General features: G+C 55.3%; 1 protein-coding gene across 5 annotated transcripts in view; it reads right to left on the bottom strand.

Annotated features, from left to right (window-relative positions):
- Positions 1-15,388, bottom strand: part of SLC25A22 (solute carrier family 25 member 22) — a 47,191-nt gene extending 31,803 nt beyond the window's left edge. Inside the window, exon 1 of one of the 5 annotated variants that reach the window (XM_080593885.1) lies at positions 15,250-15,388. The gene's annotated coding sequence lies outside the window, so the exon portion shown is untranslated. Of the gene's footprint in view, positions 1-1,237; positions 1,599-1,967; positions 2,526-8,752; positions 9,035-15,249 lie in introns of those variants that run through there. The other 4 variants (XM_080593880.1, XM_080593886.1, XM_080593884.1 and 1 more) reach the window with 4 other exon arrangements.
- Between the last annotated feature and the right edge of the window lie 2,330 nt (positions 15,389-17,718).

The raw sequence follows: 17,718 nt of genomic DNA, 5'->3' as shown, positions 1-17,718 counted from the left end.
CCCGTGTGCGGGAACAGGGCTCTGCAGCATCGCCCTGGGCTTGCAGGCTGCGTCACGCCAGGGTGGTGGAGCACAAAGTGGTGTTCGCTCCCCCAAAACCTGCACCCCGTGGAGAGGAGAGCTGGTGGCGAGTGTCCTGGCAGCGTCCCACAGGACCTAGCTGGGCTCGGTGCGTGGCGAGACGCACAGCCCCAAAAGGGGCTGGGGACTGCAGCGCTGTGGAGAATGGGAGGCTGGCTCTGCAGCGAACTCGCACGGAGAGCTTCCCTCCGCCTACCGCGCCTGCTGCTAATTCCCTTCGCAGCCCTGCTCATTACTAAAAACACAACACAATAAAAGGGAACCGCACACGCGTACACCTTGCCCAGATTCCCTCCATCCTGCCCGATCCTGAGTCACCGCCAGCCATTAACTGTTGCCATGCGCTGAGGAGGACACGGTTATTAAATTAATAGGGGCTGCTTAACCTGGCTACAAATATACACGAGTTCTTTGTGCCTTAGTGAGCTAATAAGGCATGTGCTAATTACATTAATTCAAACAAGCCCAGCGTGCCCCGAGGGCAAAGGGAGAGAAGGGTGCAACAAACCCAGGCTCTTTCATAATAGCTGTGCGAGAGGGGAAGGTACTTGCCTTGACAAGGCTTCAGGAGGAGCAGCACAGGAGCGCGGCGGCTCGCGCCCTACAGCTCGCTCGGCCCAGCTGCCTGGCTATCGGGCAAAAAGCCCGGCTCCTTCACCCAGCCCTGGGTGCAACGAGGGAAACGGGATCCCCCCTCCAAAGGGCCAGCTGGCTCGGCCCTTCCTCCCTCCGTCACCGCGGCGTGGAGCATGCCACCAGCCTCGGGGTGACACCGTGCCGTTTGGGGGCCCCTTGCAGCGGGGCCAGCGGGCTGCAAAGCCACGCAGCGTCCCGCCGGGTGCTGCTCCCTGCACAGAGCTGGCTCTGCCACCCCCCCGCAGGCAGGAGGGTGCTGGCCGGACAGACGGCGAGGAAGCTGTACGGACGCCGCCGGGTGAGCGAGGCAGCCGGCGCCGGAGTCGGGCAGGGGGAAGTGTGCTCCCCTCCCGTGTCCGAACAGAAACGGATCCTTCCGAAAGGGGAAGAGGCAGGGGAAGAGTGCGGCGGGGAGACGGGGAAGGAGGGCAGGAAGGGCAGACGCACGATCCCGGCCAGGCTGGGGTACGCTCGGAAAGGAGCCCCCCGCCCGCCAGCCCCCGAGAAGCGGGTCCCTCACCTCTGCCATCCCCGGCGGGGAGCCCTCCTCGGTGCCGGCTCGCGCTGCGGTGCCTGCCTCCTGGCACACGAGGCAGCGAGAGGAAGAGGAAGAGGAGAGGAAGTCGCTCGTATTTCTTTGCATCTCCAGGGACACGTGCTCACCGAGCACTTTGCAAAGCGTGCGCATGTTCCTGCTAGGGGACACTAGGGGACCGTGACAGAGCAAAGCAGGAGAGGGTTTTTTTTCCCCTCTGCTCCCACTTCTTCCTGCAGCACGTGCATCGGGCAGCACGCAGAGCTGTCCCCAGGAGGCCCCAAAGCAAGCACCTTTCTCCAGCAGCAAGGACCACGCCGTGGGAACTGCGCAGCGTTTTAAAGATGCTTTCTCTCCCGAAAGACAGCATCTCCTACCAGGCACCCCGCGGGATCCAGGGCTGCAGTACAACGCGGTTCATCCCCTACACAGAGCCAGGGGTACAGGCTCCATGCAGCCTCGACAGTGAGCTGGCAGAGAGGACGCAAATATTTTCACAAGGAAAATTTCACCCCTGGAAAGCGCATCTCTTTCAAGCCACGTCAGCCTCTTTCCCAGCAGAGGCTGCGGTTACTCAGTCACTGGCCCGGCACAAATCCAAGGCGCTGCCAAAAAGGAGGGAGCCCTTCCTTCCCCCAGCAACCAGCCTGACTCCTTTCCGACCAGGCCTTTTCCCTGGCTCCCCACTGACAAAAACAACAAACACAAAACTCACCGATGAACAGCAGGAAAATAGAACAAGAATCCCTTCCGGGAAGCCCGGGATGCGCGCGCTTCTGGGTGCTGAACAAAATGCTTTAAAAGGCCCAGAGCCTCGTGGGGGCTGTGGGACAACTGACAGGTGTCACTCCCCAGAGAGGGCTCCGCTGTGCGAGCACGCAGATGCTGGTGTGCAGCCTTCAAGCTGAGCCACCGCTGCGTGGCTGCCACCTCCTGCAGCAGAGATGGGTGTGGAGAGCAAACAGGCTAACACAAGGACATTCTCCCAGCTTCCCAAACGCTCTGCGACAGCAGGTGGAGACCTTTCCGACGAAGGCAGCATATGTCCTCGCCTCCCACTGCTGAAGGCAGGCTGTGACTAATGCTCCCCAAACACTCCAAGTGCCAGCTGAACGTCACGTTGATCAATGCTCCTCGCCTCTCAGCCGCGGCGGCGCAGGACAGCCCTCCCAGGACACCGCTGCCGTTGCTGCCCGTCCCTTTGCCGTACCGGTGCCTGAATATACCTGCTCTGCTCCTGCAGCACAAAGCACGTTTTTCTCCTCCCATCTCAGCTGCTTGCTTGCGCCAAAGCTGTTGGGAGCACAACAAAATGGTTCCGTGCTCGGCGCACGTCAGCAGCCCCGCACGGGTCACGTTGCTCCTGCAGAGGTTAGCAGCTCCTCGGAGAAACTTCTACGTGCTCGGCGACGAGCAGGAGAATTGCCAAGGGGACTGCAACTGCTGTCTGACAGCTCCGGAGTCTGCAGCGTGATCCATCCGCCGGCCCAGGGTGCTGTGAATCAGCAGAGACTCCAGCAGGCTGCAAGGCAGCGCGAGGAGCTCCCGGCAGGGAGAGAATATATATTTAGGAGGCTCCAGACAAATAAAAACACACGCGGTCCTGCTCAGCAGCTCGCCGGCACAGCACAGAAAGAGGCAGGTAATATAAGAAAGGAAAAAGAGGGACGGGGGTAAAAAAAAAAAAAAAACCAACAAAGAAAGTCAAGCCTGGAAAGTCATTCTCTGGGTATTAAATGGTCCCAGGGCAGGACCGACGTGGGCTGTGGGCGTCAGCACCCACTTGTGGTACCAGTTCCAGCGGTGCAAGCCGCCTTCTCCTCCCACAGCAGCGGGCACAGCTCGCTTCTGCCACCGGAGTCAGCAGGAGCTCGGCTCCTGCAGGCGAGAGGCTCGGCAGAGCCTGAGTCAGCAGCAGGCAGAGGCCTCCCGAGCACGTCCCGGCTGCAGGAGCGGGCTGCTCAGCCCTCCCGGGAGCACGGCGCTGGGGAGCGCGCCCACCCGCCGCCTGGCATCTCCTGCCACCCCCGCCAAAGCCAGAGGCAGGCCGTCTGTCGCAGCGCGGCTGCGGATCGTCCCTCCCTCGGGAAGGGCCCGGGGCTGGGCTGGGTTATTCATACAGCGTCTGGCACGTCTGTCGGGCTCATCGCTTCGGTGTCCCAGCTATTCCCTTCCAGCTCGCCGTTAGTTTTGGAGAACCGGAGCGGGGCATCACTAAATCTTCCTGTTACGTTTTCTGCGAAAAATGGTACCGAGAAGACGACAGCTGCCCACGTGCATACAGTGAGCTGCTAGCAAAGCAAGCGGGACAGCTCAGGGAAAGGGGTCCAGGCCAACGCAACGTGTTTTATGTCCTTTAGAAGAATTGCTACCCTTACAAAATAGCCTTCATAAACAACAGCTGTTCCCGAAGGATGGGATGAACCAACAAGTGTTGCTGTTGCCGTACAGAGAAGAGCTCAGCTTACCCAGGACGTGGACAAGGAAGTTGTCCCCGTGCTTGGGAAGACTGACATAAAACGGAACAGGAAAATGAAGGGCCCAGGAGAGAGCACTCATGACGTCGGATCACACCTTCTGCAGCAGCTGCCGTTGCAACTGCATACAAGAGGCAAAACCCTGCGAGTGCTGCTGCTCCTGCTTGCTTGCAGGCTACAGGGGCAGACGGACATTTTGCCACTCATCCAAGGTCACGCTCTGAGCCTGTGGCAAAGGAGAAAGCAGCACCCAAGCTCACGGTTAGCGCCTGAAATATCCTGTCCCAAAACCACACTTCCTTTTTTGTTTTTGAAATCAAGAGCTCCAGCCACGGAGCCAGCCCCCCAGGTAGGGCAGGCACAGCCCAGCACTGGCTTTGATGGGACTTGGGACACCTCCAGCTGCTCAAATTCGTGTGATTCTGGCAAATTAATCTCTAAATTAAAAAATAATAATAAAAAAATCAATAAATGCCACACAGCCAGGAAAGAAATGAAATCCAGACAGCTCTGCTGGTACGCCACACACCAGCAGCGGCGCCAAAGGAAGGCGCACGACACAGGGAGACTTGACAAGGCATCGCCACCCACCCACACCAGCACCACTAAAATGAGAACAAGAGCTGATTATGAAAAGGTTTAACAAAACAAACATAAAATTGCGTTCTGGGAGTAGCTCGCCATGGGCTGCATTCAATCAAGATCAACATAGACCTCACAAATTAAACAAACAGCATCCCATCACATTTCCTCCGACAGTAAGAATAAGCATTCCTGCCCGGGTGCCTTTCCCTTTCTCCAGCAAATAATCTCCATGTGGGCAGCCCTCGTAAGACAGCAAGTATGCAAAGCTTTTTTATTTGCAGATGCGTAAGAGGAAACTGCCAGACAGAAATCCAAACCACCCAGGGTGGCAAGGTCTTTTCATCGGGTTTATTTGGGTTTTTGCCTTGTTTTCTAAAGCTTTTGTGCCCCTGTTAGTTTATCTTAATAACTGGAACTACCCAGCAAGCCACACCGCAAGGTTACAGCAACACCCTCTGCACAGCAGGTGCTCAGCCCACTCCTCCTTCACCCTACCTTTGTGCTTGAAGGCAAACAGAAGGGGATAGGAAAAACTGACTTCTGCAATGCTGGCGTTCCTGGGAAACGCGCCGTAAAACAGATGTACTGTGTGTGGCGTGTGCCGGAGTCAGAAATAAATACAACACACTGGCTTGCACAGGCAGCATCTGTAGCTCGTGCACTGCTACGCTTCCAACTCTCTCACCTTCTCGTAGTGCAGATATCTGGGTACTGCTAAGGAAGCTCAAATGTGCAAACACGGGCATCAGAGCAGGCTTTTGCGTTTCCCCACAATACAGTGGTAAGGCATCAGGTGACGCGTACACAGGCGGAAAGGAAAGAACCAGTCCTTACGTCCCCGCAAGAGCAGGAGGCAGGACTCGGAGACCGAGAGATCCCTCCCCATCCTGCAATCTACTGGATTTGTTGCAAACTATTAGGATTAAATAAGATTCAGACCTGGGAGCAGAGTTAAGGCTGTGCAGGCAGCTGGGACATAACCACGTCCGCCTGAAAGCCTAACAGGACATTGACAAACTTGTAAGGGACAGACTTGAAGAGGCTCCGTGCCCAGGCTTTCCCCGTAGCCTGAGGGCTCGCACATGATGATCTGACCTCAGCTGGTGCAAACCGAATTTGCTGCACTGCCTCTGCCAGAACTACCTCAATTTACTGCAGCCAAGGGCCATGGCGCACGGCTCTGGGACACCAGTGACCAGCCAGCAGATGTGTGGAAACTTCCTCCTGGGAAAAAACAAAACAAAATAAAAACAAACAAACAAAAAAGGAACACAGAAAAACAACAGAAAAAAAAAATCTGATAAAAGGACAGCCAGGAAAAAGGCAGGTTTAGGAGAAATGCCTATCTGCTCTGAAGCAGCCCGGAAAAGGGGGACTTGCAGAAGGTCCCTTGACGGTGTATTTGCACCCTGCTATAATACACATGAGCTGCAGCCAGCAGGATCACAAGGAAGCTCATCTGTCCCAGCCATTCCAAACCTGGTTTGGTTACACCTCATCTCCCCAGCACGGGATCTCTTAACAACTGAACAAAAATATTTTGCATTTTTCCCCTCTTCCTTCAGCCTTGGGGCCTAGTTCAAAGCTCTTTCATGTCGTTCTGGCAGCACAGCATGCTTCTAGGTAGATAGAAACAGCCCATTAAAAGATACACCCTGTGCGGTGGATCTTGCTGGCACCGGAAAGTTAGCAGGGCAAAAGTTTTGCAGTTCCCTGCCCAGGTTAGCTCAGGGATCGAGTGACAAAAGAAAGCACTGCGCTGCTGCAAGGCAGACCTGCTGTGGGCCAGCACCAAGGGGCACTCGAGTGCCTTTGCAGACACATTCAGTGCTGCTAAACTTCTCGCCACGCAACCAGCCGCCCTCGCCTTTCACCCCGAATATTTCACAAGGGCACACTGCCTTTCAGCAGCTACGGTGAGTTTGGCAATCGCTCTCCCACAGCGTTATGCTTCCAAAAGACACGGAGAGGGGTGAAAGAGATGGTTCAGAGGTTTGCCAGCGTTTGTGGAACAAGTGTCCCCCAGCCCAGCACACAGCTGGCTCCTGCCAGGGAGGACCGAAAGGGAGGACAAGGCAGTGCTTCACCACACCTAGGCGCTCCTTGCTGAGAAAGTATTAGTCACATTAGTCACTCCAGAGTGTCAAGGGATCATTACCTATTTTCACAGCATTGTGCAGTCATCACACACCTAGATCAGGCTTCGCTCCTCACGGAAAATCTGTTCTTAGAGGAATCTGTAGATTGGTTCCCTCATCAGGAACATGAGCTCCAAACACAGTGCAGCGTTTTCACATCTACTTTTCCCCCTAAAAATGCTGCTGCCCTAATCCAGGAGAGCTCTCCCTCCCAATATTTCACAATTTTTGGCACAAAGACAGTTACGTAAGAACAACTATGCAGGCACATGAAACGCTCGCAGCTCCTAAGCGAAAATTTCCCTCTCGTGGCACCCTCATTGGAGCACAGCTCCAAAAAACGCCCTGAGTCTCATGGCTCCCAGGCTCTGAGGGCACACCAAACCCCAGCAGCTCTTTCTCCATCCCTCGTCTCCATCACACCTTTACCCTGTCAGAACCCTACAACACAAACCGTAAGCACAAGTGAGCAGGGGACTGCTTCTACATATACACGTTGCTGTCACCTTGGCCAGCCAGGGTCAGGTAGGTGTTTCCCCCTGTCTTCTCCACTAACGTCTGTTGTGGCAGGAAAAGGGGAGCATATGACCCTGCCAGGCTGTCAACGATTTCTACCTCCTTGTAACTTAACACTGCACACTATCCCTTCTTAAAATGGCAGCAGGAGGATCGCACAGGGCTCTGGCATCTTAGTAAGACATTAACAAGATTGTTGGGCGTCAAACAAGACAGCAGGCTTTCCTTCAGAGCTGTGCCGTGCTCCAATTTACGATGCAGGTTTGCTCCCTATTCCAACTCGGCCATCCACCTCCTGCCAAAATACAACGTGCCTCAGCATGATGGGCTTCCTGGAAACAGACGAGCCCAAGGGCACAGCACCGGGAGAAGAACTGTACCTGCACGAATGACAACCAGAAGTAGCAGTACACAATTCAGAATCCTGCAGGCATAAATCCTCTTTAAATACTGGTGTTTGTTTTCTGGTGAAGAGGTTTGAGTATCTCCCTACATCAGGCCTCCTCTATACCTTCTAACAGCTTATAACAGCCTGGAAAGCAAAACACAAGCTGCGGCTAAGAAGACAACCGCCATCCAAGCCCCACATGATATATTGTTATCAGCCAAGTACCACTCTAGTTTGATTGCCTTTTGCTTCCCATTGCCAAGAAGTGAGTTTAAGAGGCGAGCCCCAGTGGCTTGCAGTGATCGAAATCACTGCAGATAGCGCCCCGGCGGCGGCAGCCACACCACGACGGGTCACGTCCTCATGGCAGCGAGTGTCGCGGGGACGAAGGCCCCTTCACCTGCGGTGCTACACAAAAACAGGTGAGGCCGACAGCCCCTGCCCCACCTGGCCAGAGCGCTTATATTTTTGAGGAATTCAAATAAACAAAGATTTTGGGACAAATAAACACAGTCCTGCCCTAATGTCTGACAGACTCTGACAGCCCGACAAGATGTAGAAACCCCAAGCTGAGCACCCCTGCAGGAGACAGGCCCGGGGCACTGGAAAATCCCATTTCCACGCCTGCGTCCTCGCCCAGCAGGAGGCCGGCAGCTCCGCGGGGCGCAGCGACAGCAGAGAGGATGCTTGGGGTCTTCCCATCCCAGGGTGACCTTGAGGAAACCCCGAAACCCACCTGCATTTCCAGGCTGCCCATCCCCGCGGGGAAGAGCACGATAACCTTGACCCACCTCCACCAGGCGCGGAGCTGGCTTAGGAGAGCCTGGCAGGATCCCGGCGGCGCTCGGGCTCCCCGTCCTCCTTGCTCACGCGGCAGCAGACCCTACAACCCTACAAACCGCCCCAGAGAGAAGCCGGGGAGACGGACACGAGCGGCTCTGGATGGCAACGAGCGGCGGCCGCGGGGCTCTCGGGGCACAGCTCCAACCGCACACGTGTCGCCCGCAATTCTCAGGCGCGGGCAAGCGGAGGACGGGGCACGTCGCCACCGGCCCCAACGCCCACCAAGGGCGACCCCAGCACCGCGGGGAGGTCCGAGCAAGCCCGGGGGGCCTCGGGACGATCTCCCCAAATTGGCTTTCGCCCCACACGTGCCTCCGGCCCCACATTTCGCAGAGGGACCCGCGCCCCTGGGACGAGGGGGGCAGTGGCACCCCTCGGGGTGCGCCCCGGGGGGCAGCTTACAGCCCCGGGGCTGGGGGGGGGGGGGAAGAGGGGAGAGGGGAGGCCGCAGCCCCGCGATGAGGAGGAGAAAGAGGGGATCGGGGCAGCAGCGGGGGGGGACGAGACGGGGAGCGGGGGGCGAGGAGGGCGCTGGGGCTTCGCCCGCACTTACCGGGCCGGGCGGCGGCGGCTCCCGCCGGGGCCGGAGGCCGGTGCGGAGCGGGGTGCGGAGCTCCTGTCCGGCGGCTCGGCTCGGCTCGGCCCGGCTCGGCTCAGCTCTGCCCTCTGTGGCCGTGCTCGGTGCAGGAAAAGCGCCGGGCCCTTCCCCGCCCGCCGCGTCGCCGTAGCAACACGGGCCCGGAGCGGGCCGCGGCCTCCGTTCCTCCTCCCTCCCGGGAAGGGGCTGTGGGGATCCTGCAGGCTCTGTCGGCCACGAGCAGCCCCCCAAAATATATGCCCTGAGGGATTTCACGGCAAATTGCTTAAAACAGCGGGGGGGGGGGGGGGGTGATCAGCGCCGGCCTCCCCGGGGAGGAGCCTGGCCCCGCGGCATCGGTTCCTGTGGCATCGGTCCCCTGAATGCGACTCCGTCCGAGGGCTCCGGACCCAACAGCACCCACAGACTGAACCTAGTCTCTGAAAAACAGGCATTTTTCTCTCAAAAAAACCCTCCTGGCCATCCTTGCCCCTATTAAATGGCTGGTGGTGTGCCCAGCAAACCCGCCAGTCCGTCATCTTGCTACCTGGCGAGCATCCTTCCAGCCCCGGTGAAATAACAAGCAAAACCCCCAAAACTTGCTATTATCTACAAAATAAAGGCCAAGCTGGTTGTCATCACATGGGTGATGACATTTTGTCACTTGCTGAGCACGGCTGCCCAGCTGTAACATCTCCAGGCCACATGCAGGCATCATTTTCACATTTTTATAAGCTCAGGACAGCATCGGGGATGTACAAAGGGGCTGAGAAGAGCCCCTCACTCCGCCAGCAGCAGGTGACACCCTACATGTCCCAGCCAGCAGCCACTGAGGGGCCTTACCCCTCTTTTAACAATTAATTCAATTTTCCTGCAGCTCCCCCAAGCACCAGCTCTGCCAAAACACCCAAGGCGGTGTGCGGAAAGCGCCGTTTTCTGTTGTTTTTGCCCAGTTTTTGCACTGGAACAGATGGATTCCGATTTTCTCACTTCTGCAAATTGGGAACGACACCTCTGATGGGCACTGAGGAGGCGGGAAGGGCTGCGGCACCGTCACGCAAGCACACGCGTGCAGCGCAGTGGGGAGACTGGAGCAAGGCCAGCCACGGCCAGGCCTCCTGGTTTGGGGTGGCCCCACAGCTGGCCAGCAGAAAGCAGATGGGGTTTTGGAAAGACAGCTCCTGTCAGGCAAAGGGGATCGCTTTTTTTAAGCAGAATTAAAAGGAAGGACACAGCGGGGTTTTAGCGTGGTGTCTGATAGCAATATGCCTGTGCTATTCCAAGGATTTCAGACAACCAGGGGCCCAAAAACAAGAGCTGGGCTCTGGGCTCCTCCAAAAACCGTTCCAGCCACACACAAATGCAGCCTGGGCCACAAACCACCAGGTATGCAAGGAATAAGGAGCCGATGCATGCTTCAGGGTCAGGCTGGGTTTTCATGGAGATGAGTCACAGATGGAGAAACACAACACAGGGGCTTCAAACCTGACTCCTTTTACAAAACAAACAAACAAACAAACACCACAGAGACTATTTCAACAAGCTCTGGAAAATAACAGAGGAGACCAGGAGGACAGCAGCCGCCAGGCAGACCTCTGTGGCTCTTGGGATGACAGCCACAAAGAAGGGAAGATCTCCAGGGAACGCTTCTGTAATAGCATCGTTCACCTGGCACTACGCTGTAAAGACACAGTGAGTTCACCTGCAGGAGCTGGCAGAGCACTAACACACAGTTAGGGTGTGCAACAAATCAGAGGTGATCAGAGAAGAGCAGCTACAAGGATGGGGGAGCACATCAGGCTAACGAGAACGCTGCACACACAGAAGGGGCAATTACACGGAGACGTGTCAAACAGCCCAGAGGTGGCAGAGAGGTGCACGTGCCCGAAAATGAGAGGAGCTTGTTATCACAGTCAGACCTGTGACCCAAGGTGAGAAAAAGATAGTAACCAGGGGCTGGTGAAATATCACAAGCCAATGCTAGTGAGCTGGATGTAGGTGAAAAAGCTCGTGCACTTTTCAGCCTGGGCTGGGAAAAGCACGAGAAAATGCAGCATTTGGTGGCTGGTGGTGGCAAAGCTCATTCCAGAAAGATGGTACCTGACTGTTTAGCAGCTGGCTGGAGGGAGACCTGCACACCACAGGATTTTTTTGGCCTGTATCAGCTGGGCATCCATCCCAGGGCCAAAATGCAGGTGCGTCCCCCACCTGCAGCCGTGCTGGTGTGAGGGGACACAGAGCTGCTGGCCCACGGTGTGACTAAAGGGAACCCATCACCTGATGGAGGGGCATGGGCTGTTTTCGTCAGCCCGTGTCACACGACATGGGCCATGCCATGGGCAGGGAGCCACCAGCGTGGTCTGTGCAGCCCTGCAGCCTTGTCACCACCACAGGCAGCGAGGTGCGGGCAGCAGGCGGGATGGGTGCTCTGGCGGGCACCGACACGGGGCTCTTCATGCTGCCTCCATCCCTAGCTGGTTTGCTTCAGTTAACAGCGGCAGGATCCGAGCAAGTTGTGTTAGGGGAATATAGTTAAGACTTGTTTTCATAATGCTTCTGTGCCATCAGTGGCATCCCCCAGGGTCACCTCCAGGGGCTACAGAGCTGGGCAGAGAACAGCCAGGCATCTGGCCCTGCCTGTGCCTTCCTTGGGTCCCCATTCTGCCCTGATTTGCAAAGGCATCAGTAGGTTTCACACGGACAAAAGCCGAACTGAACTCAGTGTGGATAGCTGGGGACAGATTTTGCTATTTATCATATCTTGCCATCCTGTAGATGGGCTGGTTGGACAGTGCTGTCCCCTGGCAAAGAAGAGGTTAACGCTGGCCAGCTTTAAGCTGAGTTTTAATAGGACTGCAAAATCACCCGGTTTTATTTTTGGTTCTGCTGCACAAGAACAACTGCTCTTTGTAACCTGCATGGAGCAAAGGACCCGCTTCCTCTGGCAGCCTTCAAGAGAGGGGATAAAAAAAAAAAAGCAGAGGAAGAGAATTCGCATTCAGCAAGTGCCAGGTTGTCAAGGTTTCCTCTGCTCTCAAACATAAATTTTTTTCTCCTGACAGAGCACAAGAAAAAATTTAAAACTGCTGGGTACAAAGTGGAGCTTCAAAAGCAGCAGCAACCTGTGCTGTCTGATCTGCTACAAGGTGACCGGGCGAGATCGCAGCCATGGGCTCGCACCCCCTGCCCTTCCACACGTGGCGAGGAGCAGAGCTCAGGCCCTCCCATGCAGAGAAACCCGCTGCGCGGCACGGTTCAGCCACCCAGAGAAGGGCAGGAAACGCTTCGTGTTTCTCTGCCCCATGCCTTTCCCCGTGCGGAACTGAGATCTCAAAATCCCGCACGGCTTGTCGGAGCGGAAAGCGAGGAAACCGTCAGCCTGGCTGACGGAGAGGATATGGGCTGTTCTGGTGCTGCTGAGGAAACGGGTCGGATGCAGTCTGCTGGCAGGGGAAGAGGCTTTCACGAGGCTGCATTTTTCAGCTTCCTTCCCCATTTGCATTGCTTTCTATTTTAATAAATCACGGAGCGCCGGTGAAATCCCCAAGTGCGTGATGAGCGTGGGTATTAAACCGGCACTAAAAAAGACAGATCTGACGAGCTTGGTCACCGCCGCCTTGGTGGCCACCCTGGGCACGGTAATCAGAGCGCTGGTAGACAATTTAACCGATAAAGGTTGGAGGGGCAGTAACGTACTATTAACACCAGTCAACATCATTTTCAGGAAGAATCAATCTCAAACAAGCTTGATCTCATTCTTCACCAGGATCACAGGATAGGCTGCCAGAGTTAACAGCACAGAGGTGATGTGAGAGGCATCCAGCATCCGACCGCTAAAAATACAGTGAAAGAGTATTAGCTGATTCAAAGATTAATTAAATGATTCACGGATTCAAAGCTGGCTGTCGGCTTGGACGCCGGGAATCACCTGCAAACCACTGAACCAGCAGGTCTGGTTTCATTTTTTGGTGTTGACACTCAACCTTACATCTACACCTTAACGAAAGGAGAGAGGAAGCGGAGGCAGGTTGGGAGTCACTGGGGCACAGGAGGGGACGGCTCTGCCCCACGCCTGCCTCTGTCGTCCCCAAGAGCCCAGGACTGCCAGCGAGGATGGTCTGTCTGTTCCCATGGAGCGATGACTCCGGGGAGGAAGGCTGCAGCTTTATTTTTAGCAGCTATTTGATTCAAATGCCTAACAAACAGCAGGAGGAAAGTCCCTGATGCTTGGACCACATAAGCGTTCCTCTCTAGCTGGCCAGCAAACCCTCCTGCCACTTCTCTCCAGCAAAAGCAGGGGGATCACAGCTCAGCATCGTTAGTCTCTGAAAAATAAAAAAAAAATAAAAAAGCAAGCAGAAGGAATTTCAAGTTTCCATCACTGACCATAAAGAAGCCAAAAAAGGATAAAAATGGGATTTTCTCCCCTTTGTTAAGCGACTTCTGGCGCCGGCAATGCCTCAGGACCTGACTGACACCTTGGCCCAGCTCCTGCAGCGTGCCCCGCAGGAACAGCTACCCCAAATAAGCATCTCTCCTTGCCTGGCATCCGTGGGTCACCACCCGAGGTGCCTGCCACCCTGTGACCCCATTCCCACACATCTCTCCCCGCTGTTTCCTGCAGCAGCGGTGCCTCGGTGCCTTTGGCCCCGCTCGGCAGCCGGGGCAGCCTCCCACACTCAGCACAGAGAGCACAAAGGCAACCAGTCTCCTGCCCTGCGCGTTTATCTCCCCGATAAAGGAGCGGGGCACTTTTGTTTATTGAGTGCTGATGAATGGAGCTGTCTTGGCTGCGAGATCGGCCGCCAGGTCCCACTCCAGGCCTGGCTGCTGGCAGGGAGCTGGCGGCTGCAGGCGCTTATTGCCACAAGAGCCTTTTGGCAGGGCTTAGCCCCTCATCCCGTTGAGAAACTGCCCCACGGCATCCCACAGGCCCCATCTGCCCCACTGCAGAGGCAGTGTTGGATTTATGGGGCACGGCAGCCCAGAGAAGCATCGTGCTCTTCCTCCAGGGCATGCAGCTGAGCATTTGCAAATGGTTTAGTTTGCTCTGGGATTTTACCGTGCTCCCTTCTCTCCCCAGCTTATTTCTTCATCTGGCCTTCCAGCAGGGGCACATAACTAAGAGAGCCCTACGGCCGCATTAACCCTCTTTGAAACACCTCTGCAGGGAGGGTTACAGCTTCCCGGGCACGCTGCCTCACCGAGAGCTGGGAAGATGCTGCCAGCCCTTTTAGAGCTGTGTTACTGAGGGACCCTGAGCTCCTTCCCCATAAAGCTGCTGGATCCATTTCTGACCATCTCTGCCCTCCAGCCATCATCGCCGCGCAGCGGTTGTCAGAAAATATCTTGTTTAAGCAGCGGGATCTTCTTTTCTCTGCCTGGGCTGTGACCAAATCATCTGTTGTAATGGATTTTTGACAGCGTCTTCTTGCTTCTCTCAGCGCAGCAGGATCAGAGCCTCACCAGGATCTTCTCCAGCCGCCTGCTCCTTGCCCTGCAGCAGCTGAAGGACATGCTCAGCCCCAGAGGCCAGCGACCTGAGTGGGAAGCGGCGCTGGGAGGGAGCAGCTCCAACCAGCGTCACAGCACCTGCTTGATCTCAGCTCCGTCCTCGGGGAGAAGCTGAGAATCACGAGGATTGCCTTTTTCTCCAACTCGGAGGGAAGAGATGCCAAAACATTTGTCCCTCTTCTGGCTAGGTGTTACTGCTTTCAGGGGGAGGGTGAGCCTGCTAAAAGCAGCAGCAAGGAGAAGACCCGTACCTAAGCTCACATCCTCCCCCGGCTGTCCTGTTACAACGCCCCTCAGCCAGCTCGCCTGTCCTCCTCGCTGCAGTCTAAAGCTTCCCTTTATCAGAAGAGCAAAGCATAACCAGAAGCCTAATCAGCCAGGTTCATCAGTGGGGAGACAGGACCCTCCAGAGGGGCTGCAGCCACACCCTGCACGAGCCCTGCTCTCTCCTGAACACGCAGAGCTGCTGTGCCTACACCTGGTGTTGCTCAGCACTTCCAGAAGACCGGGTCTGGCCCATGGCAGAGAGCTGGCAGAGCTGGAGCAGCTGGGACCTGCCCAGGGGCCCCCCGGAGCGCTGCGTGTCCTCACCTCCTGCTCACGGCCAGTGCTGGAAGACGCCTCCGGCTGCAGCTCTCTGCAGAGACCTTCAGTAAAATCAAGGCAGAGCAGATGTGTCCAAGTTTAATGGTGGGAATCCTGCGTCTGCTCTGCCTTTGGATGGTGCTGCCTGGTTGTTACGGGTCACCACCAAAATCCTCCCAGCTCCGAGGAGGGGTGAAGGCAGCAGCCACCTCTGCCCGGGGTCTCCCTGTGTCCACGGGGAGGCTCCAGCAGAAGCCGAAGCGAGACTCGCAGCAACCCTCTGGCCTTTCCAGAGAAAGCAAGCAGGGATGCCTGATCCGCTCCCTCTGCCCGCTCCAGCCTTCCACGTGCCCCATTGTTGCTGTCTTACTCACCTCCTGCCTGAGAAAGGCTCGGGAAGGCGCTCGGCTCTCTGCGTTCACTTGGCTTGCAGCAGATCGTTTTCCCACCAATTTACCCAATTACTTTCCGAACGCAACATTTATAGTTTGACCTCAAACATTTCACAGCAATGAGTCAGCTGTAGAACTATGCACAGCGGGGGGAGAAAAAGTACTTCCTTTGGGCTCTTTTGGCAGGTGCTGTTGGACTATTTCATTTGCTGCCACCTAGTCGTGAAAGAGCGGATGGCAACCACCTACTCAGTCTTCATTCCTTCCCAAGAGAATGAAAAATGCTCCGTGATGTTCTTCTCCGAGCACCCCTGCTACCCTTTGCACATTTCCCACTTCCACTGTCTCCTACCTGGAAAAGGCAAGAGCTGCTCCGGTGTTCAATGAGCAAATCGTGCAGAAGGATCCTATCCCGCCTTCCCAAAGCAACCACCAGCACGGGTCGAAGACACAGGCCTACTGCGAGGCAGGAAGGGTAGAGGCAAAATTTTCCACCTTCACGATGCCTGCCTGGCTGCTACATTTCCCAGGCACAGAGCTTCTTCAAGGGAGCTGAGGTCTGGAGCGAGCGTCAGACTCTCCCCATGGGTTTTCAGGCCACAGAGATTTACGGGAAAATAAGAAGAAATTGTGTGCTTTAAGAACACAAAATTTATTTCTGCGGAGTTCAGAACATGGACACACATCTGTACCAAAGGCTGTTTGCTTTATCTGAACAACGTACAACTAGTGAGGATGACAGGCTCACCTCAAGGCAGCTCTGGGCTGGGGCTCTGCCCCATACCTTTCCCAGTGAAAGCTGCTGTGATCCTCCTTTTGGGGGAAAACGGTGCATTTGAGGGGACTCAGATTTTCTTTCCCTTTTAAGAGCAGCATAACACGGTCAAGTATGGGCATGAAGAGAAACCGTACGGTACTGATCAGCAGGAAAACTTATCTACTGGCAGGGTAGCTTCTGTGCTCCCTCCTAGCAAGCTCTGTAGGGTCATGGCTGGACCAGCCAGGCCTCAAAACACCACAGCTACCACCTGTCCCGTAACAGAGCCGTCCGATGGTTGTGTGCTGCTCTGTAGCATTTTTGCCTGGCCAACAGCAGACAAACTGAGCGCAGCCCCTGCAAGCTGACTGCCCCGTCCACGTTCCCTTCGGGTCCTTCACCGGGAATTGTACACCACTTCACTGTCGGGGCCGTGTCAAGAGTTTAAAACCCCTGCCTGGACACCGCCAGGCTTTGCCTGTGTTGTTTTATAATTAACAAACTGATCTGAGCTTTGCTTAGGCTTTCATTTCTCACCAATTAGTTTTATTAATGTTTAAGCCACGTATGGGCTGGAAGCATTTTATCTGGGTCTGTTAGCCCCTGGCGGCTAGAGGAGGGCTGCGATTAGCAGGAGCTGGAAGCAGAAGGCATGGCATGCATGGGAAATGCACTGTTGGAGGCCCTGGATCATGCTGCTGGAGATCTGTAGGGCTATAGGAGGTGGAAGAGGGTCGGATTATGAGAGTTAAAGAGGTGTACACATTACAGTCAAAGAGGAGAAAAAAAAAAAGAACAATTTTCCCCTTTATTTTATTCTGACTGTCTCTGATGACAGTCAGTTTCAGGAATTGTAATCAATTTGTGGAAGAAGAGAGGAAAATAGGAACCAAAGGATAAATGCCACACCTTTTTTTTGCGGCTTCAACCACATACTGCAATGTTACCAGCACTTCCCAGCCACAGCAGCTACAGGTTTGAGAAGGAGTTACTGTGCCTCAAAGAGATTATCGATAAAGATAACGCGCCTGAAAATAGCATGCTTTCTGTTGACTCTCATCCAGCTCAAATATTTGATGCCAAGTCAGCTGAAGAAAAGAGCAGTGGGGCGGTTGCTCTGATTTTCCACGAGCACCTCCATATTCCCAGCCCAGTGCTTGCTTTGGTGTCGCTACAAGAAGTCCTGCTGCCACCAAGGCCACAAGCCCAGCGGCTGCTGCTCGGCAGGGAAGGAGAGATACCAGCACATCTCTGGGGCAGTGACTTAACTTCCCTTTCCTTATGTTGCCTGCACAAGTTCTGCTGATTCCCCTGATGATACTGCCTAGGATTTGGCATGTGTATCTCCCGTCGCCTGGCCTGGTTGTAGCACAGACCTTTAGTAACCGTAATGCTTAGCACTACCCTCCGTCTCTCCTACTGCTGCCTGGACCTGCTCCCCTGGACTCTTCTCCCCATTTCCATGCAGCATGGCCAAGCTCACCTCCTTATTTCTGCCGGCAGGTGAAAAGGACCCAGCTGTAACACAGCAAGTACCTCGAGGCACTTACGGGTTAGCAGATCATGCAGAGACATGAAACAGGTGAGTGCTTTTTTTTATTATTATTCCCAATGAGAGCAATATGCCCTAATGCATCTCTCCAAAACTGGAGGAAAAGCCAAATACCCCGTTGGTGTACATCAAAATTACAGAC

The sequence above is a fragment of the Anser brachyrhynchus genome (genome assembly GCF_964034855.1).
Source record: "Anser brachyrhynchus genome assembly, chromosome: 5".
Classification (NCBI taxonomy): Eukaryota; Metazoa; Chordata; class Aves; order Anseriformes; family Anatidae; genus Anser; species Anser brachyrhynchus.
The sequence above is the reverse complement of the archived record's forward strand: the minus strand, read 5'-3'. Positions and strand labels throughout refer to the sequence as shown.